We start from the raw sequence: 15,288 nt of genomic DNA, 5'->3' as shown, positions 1-15,288 counted from the left end.
CATGGTGACAGAGATGGCACAATGAATAGACACTGAAGAGATGTATTCTGCAAGGAAATATTAAGAATTGGAGTAAGTCATTGTTTTAGAAAGAGATGTATGCTCTTTTTATCCTAGTACCTTCATATAATTAAGTTAACAAAATAATAAGATATAAAACAATAAAATACTTAAAAAAAATAGGTGGCACTGCCAATTACATCACCAGGTTTGCTTGACATAGGTAATGAGACAGTGAAATAAGTCATTTTCAAAAAGATAAGCAAGAAGGAAGAAACAAGCTAATTTTCATCTGAAGACCAAATCTAAACTCAAGTTTGGAGGAGGCTTGAAGGATATTCTGGTTCCTACTTTCATATTTATGACATTACTCTAACTTGTTTATTCCTCCTTTATGACATCAATTTGAGATAATTTACTCAAACTTTCACATCCCATATATTAAAAGAGAATGCAAACTTGAAACATATTTTTAAATTCAGTAGACTTAATTACTAGTTATATCATGCACATTATATTACATAGGATGATTAATTATGTAGAAATTTATTTTCTCCACATTTATTCATGTTCAACAATATATATAACACCAGCTTTTAGAAACAGTGCATTTCTCCAGGCCAAATGAGCTCGGTTAAGTTATGAATAATAGCATTCTAAATAGAACACCTTATGATAGCTCTACACATTATTTTCCTCAAAATAAAAATTACACCATTCTTACTCACATAATTTTAGCTCTTCATGACTGAAATAAAATTCAAGTCATTTCAAAGAAAAAAAAAGAAGTATTTTTCATTTGAAACCTTATTTTAAGTGCTACAGGATATTTGCAAATATATTTCCTAACTTGGAATAATTCACAAAATTTGTAGAGTTTTACAATGAATATTTAAATAAATAAATATAGAAACATCTAAAATTTGAAATTTCAGAATGTGACATAAGTATTTGAATATTGTAAGAAACTATAGAGTGAAAAAAAATCTGGGAAACTCAAGTATTACCATATAATTATTGAGAGTCTCTGCTTCCAGAACTGGTTATTACTTTGCATAGACCATCTACTCTTTAATTAGATGAAGAGAAAATTTTTAGAAAAGGTTCATTAAATTATTTATTTTTATTTTATATTGATTCTTTTCAGTTATACATCACAGTAGAAGTTATATACTAGGATATAATTATAAAAGCATAGAATATTATTTGGTCTAATTCAGACCCTAGTACTTCCTTCTGTTCTACTGATCTTTCTGCTATTTACTTATACTTTTTTTTAATTAGTGTCATCTTTAGTGGAAAGACTCAGAAAATATAGATATGGATGCCCTTTTTAATACAAGTGTTAAGATATAGATTCTAGAATTCTGAGTTGCCACAATTCCCAATATTACTTTAGTATAAATACAGAGCAAAGGATAGAAACAGAGGAAAAAAGGTTTCATTAAATGTTATGGTACAAAAATATCCAGGGTTCAAGTCAAAAAAGAAAAGCTACTTGCCATGCAAATTATATATTACAAGCTAAAACCACCAGGAAACTTCTATGATTCTATAAAAATTAATTTAGGCACAAGTGTTGTAAGTCTTGTAAGTACAATTTAAAAGACACAATAATGTAAACTGACCCCAAAAATCCTTGACTAAAAATCATATTTCCTCTGCAGTTATAAAGCTCTTCCTAATGCAATTTGTCTGTCACTATGTATTTCCCAGCCTATCTTTTCTTCCATCCCTCAAGACCCTCTTGAGAGAACACTGATACAAAAACATTTTTTTAAATCAAAATAATTCTCTAAAATAAATTCTTCTTAGCAAATTTTCATATAAAATGTCAGAAAAACATATCTAATTTTCCAGCATTAATACATTAAAACACAAAATTCAGAGCAAGAACATACATTTCATAAAAGATCACTTTACTTTAATATGAGCATCATAGATGTCCTCATCCATTGCAAAGCAGGAATCACCTGGATGAGGTTTTTTGGTAGATCTTTAGAGCAATAATGTAAAGCAAAAATAGGTGAATAGTTTTCTTTTTAAAATAAACTCTGTTTAAAGTTTAGGTATAATTTATTAAATGGTGTTTCTTGATTAATATAATTAAAATATTGTCGCGACCCCTTGCCTGCAAGGAAGACGCAACTCAGGAATCTTCTTTCAGCAGTTTATTCAGGCCCTTGATATTTCTTCTTCTCTCTCTCGGATGCCCCTCCCAGCCTTAATAAAGCATCTCAAGCCCCAATGCGAAGCTGCCACGTGCAGCTTTCTCATAGGGTGGTGAAAAACCATGCGCCAACTCTCCCAAATAAGGAGTTGTTTGTCACAGACCACAGCGGAGCCAGCGCCATCTTGTAATGGCGACCATAGTCTGCAGAAACGGCAGAAGCGACTCACCACAAAATATGACCTCCATTTTTAAAATAAAAATACTCATATTTACTTCTTTCTGCCTCTACTGCTCTGAAACTATGAAATATTCAATGAGGGTACTCTTAGTTCCAATTCAGAGTGAAGCCAATATATCAGCAGAACCTGAGAATAATTTATTCTTGAAAATTGCCTGGCTTGAAGGCTGAACTTAAAACCCAAATAATGGCTGAATTTTTTTTTTCTCACCTGAACTGAAACAAACTTCTGATAATCGAAGACAAGGTAGCAAGATGCAGAGTCCCCTCTCTGTAAAATAATAAGCAAGATGGCTTGAAAATGGCAGTCATTGTTCTTCAGCATGGAAATCACCAATAAAAATATCCTATTACTTGCCTTTACCCAAAAATAGTGCAAAGAGCTCCCCGAATCTTTTAAAATTTTTTGAAAGTTAAAAAGTACATATATATATATATACACACAAATATATGTATGTATATATATATATATATATATATATATATATATATATATAATTTAGAATACTTCTGTCAGATGCCTTAAAACAAATTATGAAATCAATTTTTCCTAAACAAGTCTCACTTTATTCAGGTCCACATAACTAGCAAGCACTTTAAAATATTTACAGGCACTCAGACACTCAAAGAAAAAGACTGACAGAAAAAGCAGAGTCTTTATATTTGTACCTCTGTTTCCCTGAATATTATCTAAATGAATATTATCTAAATGTCCTCCTTTCTCTGGGAATCCATTATTTGGCCAGCCTGTCAAACACACGATGAAAGACTAGAGGGTACTTTGACTAGTTGCTGAAATTCCTTAAGATCCTGAAATTCTCTGAATTTTTGCTTCTGTGAACAGAAAAAAATAATATTCAATTGATAAAATAAAACAAAAACACCAAGAGAACAAGACAGACAATAAAAATAGATATTAAAGAAAAGATTATAGTCATAGAAGAAGGAAAAAAGATTATAAAAAGTCTTTCTAAAATGGTTGGGGAAGTAATTGAAGGATAACTGACAAGAAAATCAGAAAATATAGAAATCAGTTAGAATGTCCTTTAAGGATTAATATAATTAATACTACATTATCTAAACAATGGTATTCTTCACTTCCAGAAAAATAATCTCGCCAGTATTTGCCTGATCTTGTTTATTAGAAAATCATGTGGCCATAGATCTGTGAGATTTTCCATAAAATTTTGATGTATTAAAAAAATGGTTACAAGTGGAACTGTCAAAAATGTCAGGACAAATTTCTTGGACTTTCAGGCTTCACAGGTAAAATGTAAATCAGTTAACACACAACTGCCTTTGAATTTCTGAATTGATGATATAGAATTGATAATACATCTTGGTATCAATCTGTAGATTGAGGTAATACAATGGATTTTTCAGCTAGGTAAGGCTACAGTCTAACCACAGGCCTGATATTTATTAATTAAGTGAATATGGGACAAATTGTCAACCTTATGGATGACAGCTACATCATTAGTAATTAACAGGTTATAATAGCAAGGACACTTTCAAAGTCTTTGTAAGACAACTTTAGAAAACAAGTGTTAACTGAATGTGATGTCTGTCCCAGACTAGAACACTCAACAATCCTTTTATCTTCACTCACCACTTAGTTAGTAGATATTTTTTTAATCTATAAATGCATACCTTTTTAATGAGTCATCTTTAGAACTTTCTTTCACTATTAAAGAAAATAGTAAATATATATTTAATCAATGGCAGAAATGTAAAATATTAAAAGCTTATGACTCTGATATTTTATTATAAAATATTTCTACAGGCTCATATCTGAATAAATTTTTATAATTATTATTAATTATATTTTTGACAGGCAAGTAAATGCATTGACAATTTTTATGTCTCCTACTTTGTATTTATAAATGCAAAAAAGAAATGAGGGAATAATAAAAATTTGACACTTAAAAGTAAATTGTTGGTCCCATAACCATAACCCTTACTAAAAGCTTCAAGATGAAAGAAAGCATAATCATTGTCAAATTTAGTAACATAAAGATAACAGTGTCAAACAAGGGGAGACACAATGGTGGATTAGCAGGAAGTGACTTTTCTCACAGCTCCATTACATGGGACTCAGAGAGTGAGAAAACTGCTTCTCTGTGAGGTGGGTCATAAAAGAATGTCACTGATACTCAATATTGGAAAGAGAACCTTGGAAAAATTGGTAATTTAGGGTGGGTTAGACAAAGATGAGAAACAGAACTGGAGCTTAGGTTCTGATAGAAGTGAGGGAAGTCAGTACACAAGGACAAGAAAGAGTAAAAAGTGCTGCATACAAAAGGCTAGGGTTGTGGCTCAGTGGTAGAATGCAAACCTAGCATGCATGAGGCACTGGGTACAATCCTCAGCACCACATAAAAATGAAATAAAGATATTGTGTCCACCTAAAACTATTACTAGTAGTAGTAGTAGCAGTAGTAGTAGTAGTAGTAATAATAATAATAATAATAATAATAATAATAATAATAATAATGTGCTGCAGACAATCTTGGCACACAGAACATGGGACAAGAGGGTCAAGTTGGCTCTGGGCAGACCCAGGAGCTATTCTATTCATTAAACTGCTGCATGAATGTCACCCCTAGTCTGCATGCTATTCTTGGGGAGCTGAAGCTGGAGACTTGTTTGGACATCTTCACTACAGCAGCACCAATTCAAACTGGGAACTTAGATTCATGTGGGGCACAGTCTGATTCATGAATCTGGCAGACACCAGCCACAAGATTTAAACTGAGCCTACCAAATTAGAAAATTTTCTGGCATGGACAGCATTTTTCCTTTCCAACATGCAAGTCAGAGAAGCTGAAGAGCGCCTTCCTTCCTCTCTTCCCTTGACACAACAGTGCCCAGGACCAGTGGCAGGTCTTAAAAATCTGAATGAGCAGGACTGATGGAGCTTGATGCTTTGGGGAAAATCTCAGGAGGCCAGAAAGAACAGTACTCTTGAGAAACAAAACTGGTTAAGGACTGGCTTTCCCTCTCATGAGTGTAGCCCTGGGGAGAAGAGTGCAGTGTACTCCAAGAGGTTCACTGATTTATTTATGCCCATTAACTTTCCATACAATAAATGTAATCCATCACACAAATAGACAAGAGATGAGAACACATAATCTTCCAAATAGATGCAGCATCTATTTTTGTCAAAATACCACATCCATCCATGCTTTAAACACTAAAAACAATAGGAATGAAATATCATACCTGAACACTGTAAAAGCTATATATGACAAACCCAAGGCCAACATAATTCTAAATGGAGAACTACAGCATTCCTTCTAAAATTGAAATGAGAGAGGGATGCCTACTTTCACTACTTCTATTAGTACACAAAGCAACTCTTAGCAAATACAAAGTGTAGAGATAGTATTCTGTTTTCTATCAGATCATAATGAAATAAAACACAACACCACCAACTTTACTAATGAATGATGAATAGAGAGCTGAACAAATCAGGTCTGTTAACCTCTAGCCAGAGCAATTTGGCAAACGATTATAATTAAAGGGATACAAACAGGAAAAGAAGGCCTAAAACTAGCTCCATTTGAAGAGGACATGATTCTATATTTAGAAGTCAAAAAAAAAAAAAAAAGTCTACCAAAACACTTATAGAACTCAAATGAATTCATCAAATTGCAGGATACAAAAGTAACAAACTTAAATCAATTGTGTTTCTATACTGTAATTATGAATGACCTAAAAGAGAAATTAGGAAAACTATCCCATTCAAAATAGCATAAAACAATCTTGGAAAATACTTAACAAAAGAGGTAAAAGACCTCTACAATAATAATTACAAAACCCTCAAGAAATAAATTGAGGAAGACCATAGGAGATGGAAAGACTTCCCATGTTTTTGAATAGGCAGAATTAATATTGTCAAAATGGCCATACTAGTAAAAGTGCTATGAAGATTCAATGCAATTCCCTTCAATACCCCAAAGATATTATTCACAGAAAATAGAAAAAGCAATCATGAAATTCACTTGGATAAACAAGAGACCCAGATATCCAAAACAATCCCTATCAAGATAAATGAAGCAGGAGGCATCACAATATCAGACCTCAAATTACACTACAGAACTATTAAAAAAATTATATTGGCAAGAACACAGGAAAAGTCACCAAAGGAACAGAAGACAAAGACAAACCCACATAAATACAGTTACCTCATACTAGACAAAGGTACCAATATGTACGTTGGAAAAAAGATAGCCTCTTCAACAACTGATACTGAGAAAATTGAAAATGCATATGTAGCAGAATAAAATTGAACCCTGATCCTCTCACCATGCACAACACTCAACTCAAATTGTATCAATGATCTAGGTATTAGACCGGAATCCACACAACTGCTAGAAGAAAATGTAGGCCCAAAACTCCAACAGGAGAAACAGACTGCAACAGTCAGGAACTGACTTCTTAATAAGATCCCTAAAGCAAAAGAAGTTGTTTGTGGGCCTGACCTTGGATCTACATGGAGGAATGCATTGGTCACTGAACCCCTTGATATTTTACCAATGAGTCAATACCTGAGACCGTTTTATTTTGAGTCAGGGTCTCACTAAGTTGCTGGAATTGGATTCAGACTCACAATCCTCCTACCTCAACCTTCCACGTTGCTGGGATTACAGATGTGTAATAAATTGTCTAAATTGGGTCTTTGTGTATTACTCATATTACCAATATGAGGGATCTTTATTCTCAAGTTTTTATTTCTCAGCTTTCATTTTATCTTCAGTGAATACCATGTAACCCCCTTCCTTTACATCCATCTGAGTGTCCCTTTGAATAGTTTCTTCTGTTTGAAAACATGGATATAAGATGAAGGTGAATTTTTTTTGTTATTTTAACACAATACTGTGCCTTGTTGTGCTAAACTCAGAACCAGGGCTGGTGCACTAGCACAATTAAAGAGATTCTCATACTCAGGACATATGTACAGCATAGGTAAAAGAGATTTGCAACACTGAACTAGAGTAAAACAGGAATGAGGAGGCTGAGATGGCCAGAGAACTGAGGACTCTGAGACTGAGCACACTAATCAGCAGGCCGATTAAGTTTAAATTCAAAATAAGGGCTGGGGATGTGGCTCAAGCGGTAACGCGCTTGCCTGGCATGCACAGGGCACTGGGTTCAATCCTCAGCACCACATAAAAATAAAATAAAGATGTTGTGTCCACCAAAAACTGAAAAATAAATATTAAAAAATTCTCTCTCTCTCTCTCTCTCTCTCTCTCTCTCTCTCTCTCCCCCCCCCCTTCTCTCTCTCTCTTTCTCTAAAAAAATTTAAATACAATAAATATGCAATAGAACAAAGCACATGTGTGAAGGAGAAGATTATGTTTAATAATGGGGAATTTTTACTCACTAATATAACAGCAACAACAATCATAACAGTGTTTGTTAATTAGGATGTGCTGAAAGTTCACTTTAACAATAAGAAATACATACAATGAAAATAAAAAATGTGTCATTAGATATTCTTTCAAAAGAAATTAATAGCCAGCCATGGTTGCCCATTTATTTAATCTCAGAACTTGAAAGGCTGCAGCAGATTTATAAATCTGAGGCCTGCCTAATCAAATTAGCTAGAACCTGGGTCACAATAGCAAATGAAAAGGATTGGGAATGTAGTTCAGTGGTAAAACTCCTCTGGGTTCAATCCATGTTACAAAACAAACAAACAAACAACCACCACAAAAACAACAAAGAGAGACACAGAAAGAAACACACACATACACCCACAAAGAGAGAGAAGCAATCAGGGTTAGAAATGTACTTTTGTATTTGGGATGTGACCAAACAGTAAAACATTTGCTATGCTTATGTTTGATCTCAAGCACTGAACACACACACACACACACACACACACACTCAAAAAATAATGAATATTTAATTATGTAAGTATAGGAAAATCTTGACAACTTTACAATTGTAGTTTGTATACAGACATATTTTTCTCATATATTTATCACAAATTATAAACAAGCAATAAGGAAATAAAAAATAATCATCATATACATATAGCCACAGCATATTCAAGTAAATGTAAGTGGAAGCCATAATAAAAAGAAAATCAGTTACATTTTTATTTCCCTATTTTACTGGCTGGGACTTCGGCTACTTTATGCATTCCATAAAAAATTTATCTGTTTATTCTGGCAAAGCACAGATGAAATTAAAATTATATTTATAACCATTTAAGGGTGTAATTATTTATCACTTAGTATATTCACATGTGTATCATCACAAACACTTAGTTCCAGGTATTGTTTGAGATGGAAAGCAACTAGTGCCCACTAGCAATTACTCCTTTGTTTCTCTTTCACACAGCTCTTTGATCATGAGAAATATGGGGTTTTTTTGCTTCATAAATTTACCTGTTCAGGAAGTTACATATACTTTTGATTATAAAATACAAGGCATTTTTCTCTGCTTTCTTTTAATTGGCTTAAGGTATACGGTTTCCACATACATCTTTATTGTAATATTTTAGTACTCATATGAAATATTATTGCTGAATATGACTTGGATTACAGTTCAGAAGTAGAGTGCCCACCTATCACATGTAGCCTGGAGTTCAATTCCTAGCAATACAAATATAATATTGCCTAATAATATCCTATTTTGGAAAAATACAGAGTTTTTAAAATCCATTTACTTTGTATTATCTTTACATGTTAGCTAGTGTATTATTTTCAAACTGAACACATTTTCAGTTATTTTAGAGGTAATTGCTGGTTAATTTAGTAATTTTTATGTTATTAAGAAACCACCAAGGTGCTTTGCACAGTGATTAGATAATTTTACTTTCCCAATAAAGAGGTATAAAATTTTCAATTTTCTGCACACTTGACATTTGTTCTTTTCTTTTTTCATCCATTTTAAGATTTTTTTTTTTGCAAAACTTTATATAGTATAAAACAGTTGCACTTGGATAGACAAAGAAACAAAAGAATACTGCCTGACCAGATCACATAGTGGTTTATTCATGGGCAGAGCAAAACCAAATAGAAATGTAGGGGTCAATTAATATATGTCAAGTGGTATGAAGTCAATTTAGGGCTTAATTTTACAGCTTAAATAATTTGGGGGTGTCTGGGATGTATAGGATTTGTCTATATTTTGGTTCCTTTTTTTTGGTGTAACTATGCAGGGTCCATTGTGGCACTGGATTATGAGAGCCTAAAAAGAGAATTGTTTGAGCTCTAGGCTCAATCATCAACTCAAGAAAGAGGATTGACTGTCCTCTAGTTAAGGTTAAAAATTTGATCAAGATAGTTCTTTGAAAACAAGAAAAAAAAACCTCACAATTTTGTCTTTACTTTCATGGTAAGGTTATTTTTTATATATATGTTTTCTCAAGCCCAAGTTATTAATTTTCACACCTACTTTTGAATCATAACTAAGAATTTACTGCTAAATCTTATTCAAAAATATGTAATTATTTTCTTAATTTTTCTAGTGTTAGCTCTCATATTCTGGTGTAAGATTCATTTCATAATAACTATTTTAAAGAATCTCATGTAAAACCCAATAATGCTTTTGACACATGAATATGCAATAATACCAACCTTATTTGTGGAAGAGACTCCTCATTTTCCATGTAATTCCTCTGACAAACTTGTTAAAATTCAATTAAACAAAAGTGTGGCATTTACTTCTAGACTTCAATTTTCTTCCATTGTTTTTTAGTTGTTTTTTTTTTTTTTTTTTTGTACCAGAATTGAACACAGGGGAACTTAAATTGAATTGCTTAGGGCCTTGCTCTCCTTCCATCTAAGCATCCTTAGCGGCTGTAATTACAGGTATGCACCACTGTGCTGTCCCTATAAATAGATCTCATTCTTTTATATGCTAACTGAATATACAAATATTTATCATGCTTCTGGTGATAGAATACGTTAATGTCATTAAGATACACATATGTCAAAATAGAAAATGTTTACATAATCTTATGAGACACTTTGTAAAAATTTTCTATTTTGTCAGAATCTAGAAATTGCTTAGGACCTCACTAAGTTGCTGAGGCTTTCTTTAACTTGTCATATTTTTATTCCCCCTCCTGAGCCATTGAAATTATACATTTGTGCCACCATGCTTAGGTAGTTAAAATATTTTGAAGGTTGAAGATATTGTTCATTCAAGTTATTGGAAGTTATTCTCACCTATTTACAAATGAGTTACCAATCAGTAAATTTGGGATAAAATATGGCCTCTCTAATTGATAGTTGGAACTGAATTTTTATCTCTTCACCACTAACCACAGGAGTGGCTTTGCTCAACTCAGTTTTCTGTTAGTGTTAATTTTTATTCAAATTATTAGTTGTTTTCCATTTATTTTTAATTTCCATTGTTTTTACTTTAACTCATATTTGGATTTGTCTCTATTAACTACTTAGAATAATTTCTTGCAATTAAATTTGAAACAGTGCTTTATCAATATACCATAATCATGGATTCTATTTCCTTTTTGAATCTATTTTAAATCCTTCTGTATTGACCCAAGTTTCATGTAGCTTTATGTTTTTGTATAGATATTCCCAGATAATAGTCTCATCAGGGAATTCTAGTGCACTGTTTGATATCCTATTTATAAATGCTGTGCTCTCCTTACATTATCTATGGGTAAAACTTTTTCATTTTTAGCACTCTTGGGAGACAGATGCAGTCTTTTGTTCATGTTTCCATAGAATATTTTATCACCATGCCTGTGGAATGCATTATAAAATTTAATATTTCTTATATGGTGAGAAATTAAAAATGCATTGTTGATTATTGATTTCCTAAATTCAGACCTCAGCCATTTTTTCACAGTATTCCAGGTCATTTCTAGATGCTTCAGAAAAATACTTCTGAGGATACTATTCCCATTGATGAAAAGCAAAATATAGACACATACCCTGATTTTTTGGTATGTCTCTATGTAAAACCTAACCTTAGAAAATAAAAAGTTGTATATAGTGTGTGACCAAGTGGAGCTCTTAAATTTGAAGTTATGCAGAGTTTATTCTGAATCATCCTCATCTTCTTAATAGGTGTGGGGCTTGGAACATATTTCTTTCCTTTAAATAGTTATATAAGCTTTATGTATAAGAAAATGTATTAGGATATCAGCAATTTATTTGTGTATTTATAAACTAGGTAATATGCTTTTCATCTTCATGTCTTAAAATGCAGAAAAACTGAATCTATGAAAGTGCATTTTTTGGTACCTATACTTAAAAGATCTTGATTTCCTTTGCTTTTGCCTTTCAAACCACGCTGCTTTCAAAATAACAAGTCCTCCTTAAAGGAAGAGATATCAAAGCAAAGAAACAAGGTGCCCTTTATAATGTTGATAGCTGACTTTATAAAATTTAGCAGTCATTTGCTAACTACTTCCACCAGAAAAAAACTAGATAAGACCAGCATGATATAATAAACCACTCCACCCATGATCTAATAATTTTTGGAGTGACTAACTTAGATAACTCATACACCCATTATAAATGGAAACTATGATTCTGTCACATATTGTGAGAAAATTCTATGAAAAACAGCAGTTGCCTTATTAGTACTGACTTTCTTTTCTTTTAACATATGTCTGAATCTCTATTCCTATATTTTCATCTCATTGTCCCCATTTCTGATGCCAACTTTATTTTCCTACCACATAATAAATTATTCCTCACATTATACTTCAAAAGGAGAGTGTTTTGTAACTTCGTTTTCTCTAGCACATGATGACACTATGAGATTTTTCAAAAAATCCTGTTTGTGAGCATTTCCTATGATAGGAAAAAAGAGAAGAATCACTTGACTCTTTGTAAAACAGTACTTGTTATTATCCTCCCTTTGTCTTTTATAGACACAGATACCTTATTGGAATATTTTTGAGTTGTGATGCCCCATTGTAGACTTGGAAGGATGATGTGCCCTCATGCCACCCTCATATCTTTTCTTGGCTCTGGGGATTCTTAGATACCAACAGCTTTCATGTCTAAGTTCTTTTGGAGTGTTTCATATCAGTCTCTGCATCCTTTTCTGACATAGGGGAAGCAGTCTGAAGTATTGTGTGTAGATTTTCAGTAAAGTAGTTTGATGCCCTGACTTTTTGAAACTTATATTTTCACCAACAATGTACAAGGTTTTCTTTTTCCCATATCAATAGTTTCTTGATTCTTTGTTATCTTTCAGCTTATTGATAAAAGTGCTTCTAAAAGTTGTGGTCAGTATACAATGTCCACTGTTTTAACTTATGTATCAAATTCCTGATGGAAGATTATAGAGTCCATTCTGTCAAGTGGCCACAGATAAAGTGTGCTCTAAACATTTTCTGGGAATTAACACAGATGCATACTTTTTAATCCCTTCTATGAACTACTGCTTAGGACTTTAGCAGTCCATGAGGATGCTTGCACACCATGAATGTTGAAATGAAAAATTGGTAGTGCATCCATAAAATACAATAGTAATCTTCACTACAAAGGAACACATTACTGAAGCAAACATGCTGATGGACTCACAAATACTGCATGGTCCAGCAGCTGGATTTAAAATTATATTGCATGATGACAGGCAAAATGAAAGTATGATTAAATATCCAGTACAGTATCTTACTTCTGGGAAACAAAATGTTGTTGGGAAAAAACATAGTTTTCTTGGGATGATATAAATATTCTCTGCTTAAAAATGGTGATTTTTTTTATTATTCTTTTAGTCAAAATTCTACATTAATATATGTGACATTAAAGGCACAAGACCTCACCAAAACTAAATATAGAAGTAGTGGGACTGGTCTATGTTGGAAAATTGGTAGAAGCATAGAAGAAATAAAACATGTCATGTAATAAGCAGATGTTGAATTTGGATAACTGGTATATTTTAACATTTATTTATTTACATTTTACTTTTATGTAATAAAACATTTCTATACTGGTTTATAAGATCTTGGTTGCTTTCTGAGATCAAAGATGAAGAAAATGTTTTAGTCTGTCCTGAGCAAGGGCGATTCAAAATGTGTTAACTTTGGGATAATTTCTGAACCTTTACAGGATGCTTTGTGTGTTTTTATATGTATAACATATTTACATGGGAATTTTGAATGCTATGTGTGTGAAATTATTAGGTATCTCAAAATATTAGGAACAGGTCTGAGGTTTTGGCTCACTGGTAGAGGCTTCACCTGATACGTGCAAGGCCCTGGGTTTGATCAACATAAAAATAAATAAAAATAAAGCTATATGTCCAACCTCAACTAAACATAAATATTTAAAAAGGATATTAGGAACAATTTGTGATTTAGTTTAGATTTCAAATTGGCTCAGTATATTTTTTTTTTACTTGTCAATGGACATTTGTTTTATTTATTTATATGTGGTGTTGAGCATTGAACCCAGTGCCTCACTCATGCTAGGCAAACAGACTTGCCAGTGAGCCACAACTCCAACCCCTCATTTTGGCTTTTAATATTTTATTATTTGCAGTAAATTTTCCATGTTCTAACACTTGAACATAAGACTTTTTATTTTAGCCACAATTTGACCAACATTCTATTTTTATTTATTTATTTATTTATTTATTTATTTATTTATTCTTGGTACTGGGGATGACACCAAGTTGCACTTTACCACTGAGTTGTATCATTTTTATTTTTTATTTTGAGACAAATTGTAATAATGTAATAAGTAACTGAGCATATCCTTGAACTTGCAATCCATGTTTATCAGACTTCTTAGTTGCCAAGATTATTAGCATGCACCACACCTCATGGCTTAACACATGTTTTGTAATGATTTTTTCTAATAAAAATTCTTTTGTACAGTGAGGTTGTTCATGAAAAAGTACTTAGAACTGTGTCCTTTGCATGGTGTATTCTCAATAATTTTTAATTGCGTTTACTGAGGAAAAAAAGACTATTAGAGATCAGTTTATGCAAAGGATGTCAATTAGACAATGCAGGTGCTCTGGCTTGGGTAACTGCCCCATAGTGAGTGGTTCAGGTATTAAAGGCTTGGTCCCCAGGGTTTTTGAAGTGGTGGGAGCTTTACAAGGTAAGGCATGGTGGAAATTTTTTAATTCACTGCAGAGTGTGTACTTGAAGGTAACTTTGGCCCCCTGGTGCTTTTTTAGTTTTGTGTTGCCATGAGCTCCTGCCATAATATGCTGCCTTACATCAGGCCTAAAGCAATACCAATCACTTATGAACAAGGATCTCCAGAACTTTGATTCAAAATAAGATTTTTTGTTTATTATATGATTATTGCAGGTACTTTTTATAGTTAGTAAATCCTGACTAAGACATTGGGTGAGCCTGAAATGTCCATGCCATGAGCAAATGTCTTATATGTATTTTCATCTCATTCATAAAAAGGTATTCACTTAAAGCAGTGGTTTTTAGTTTTACTGAATAAAAGAGGGTTTAAGTCATTCAATTTCAGACATGAATTTAAACTCACATGATAATTCCTTCCAAATCTTTGATAAACACAGAAGCTTAGGTCCCTCTGCAGGGACATGGATTACATTGTTTTAATGCAATTTGGATTCTTTGAATTTGCACTTCAGGTAACTGTACACTTCAGCCAGAACGAGGATCCATTAGTTAACAGTTGAAAATGCATTAACACTGTGTGCTTTTTATGTGTGCTGTGTGGATGTGCCCATTTTAGCCTTTCAGGTTTGGGTTCATAGAAAAGAGATTTGCCATGTTTAAAAAACCAAAAAGATAATTTTCTTACATACTAAGTTGTTTATACAAAATGCTAGAGGAGGAAATATCTTCTAAGTATATCTATCTTGCTCTTTTGCTTTCATATTAAGATTTTTTTTTCATGCAAAAAAAGTCTAGGTATAGTCTAGGTTAAAAATTGTA

Source organism: Marmota monax, unplaced genomic scaffold, assembly GCF_021218885.2.
Source record: "Marmota monax isolate L192 unplaced genomic scaffold, Marmota_monax_Labrador192_F-V1.1 WCK01_AAM20220418_F8-fsc00597, whole genome shotgun sequence".
NCBI lineage: Eukaryota > Metazoa > Chordata > Mammalia > Rodentia > Sciuridae > Marmota > Marmota monax.
The sequence above is the reverse complement of the archived record's forward strand: the minus strand, read 5'-3'. Positions refer to the sequence as shown.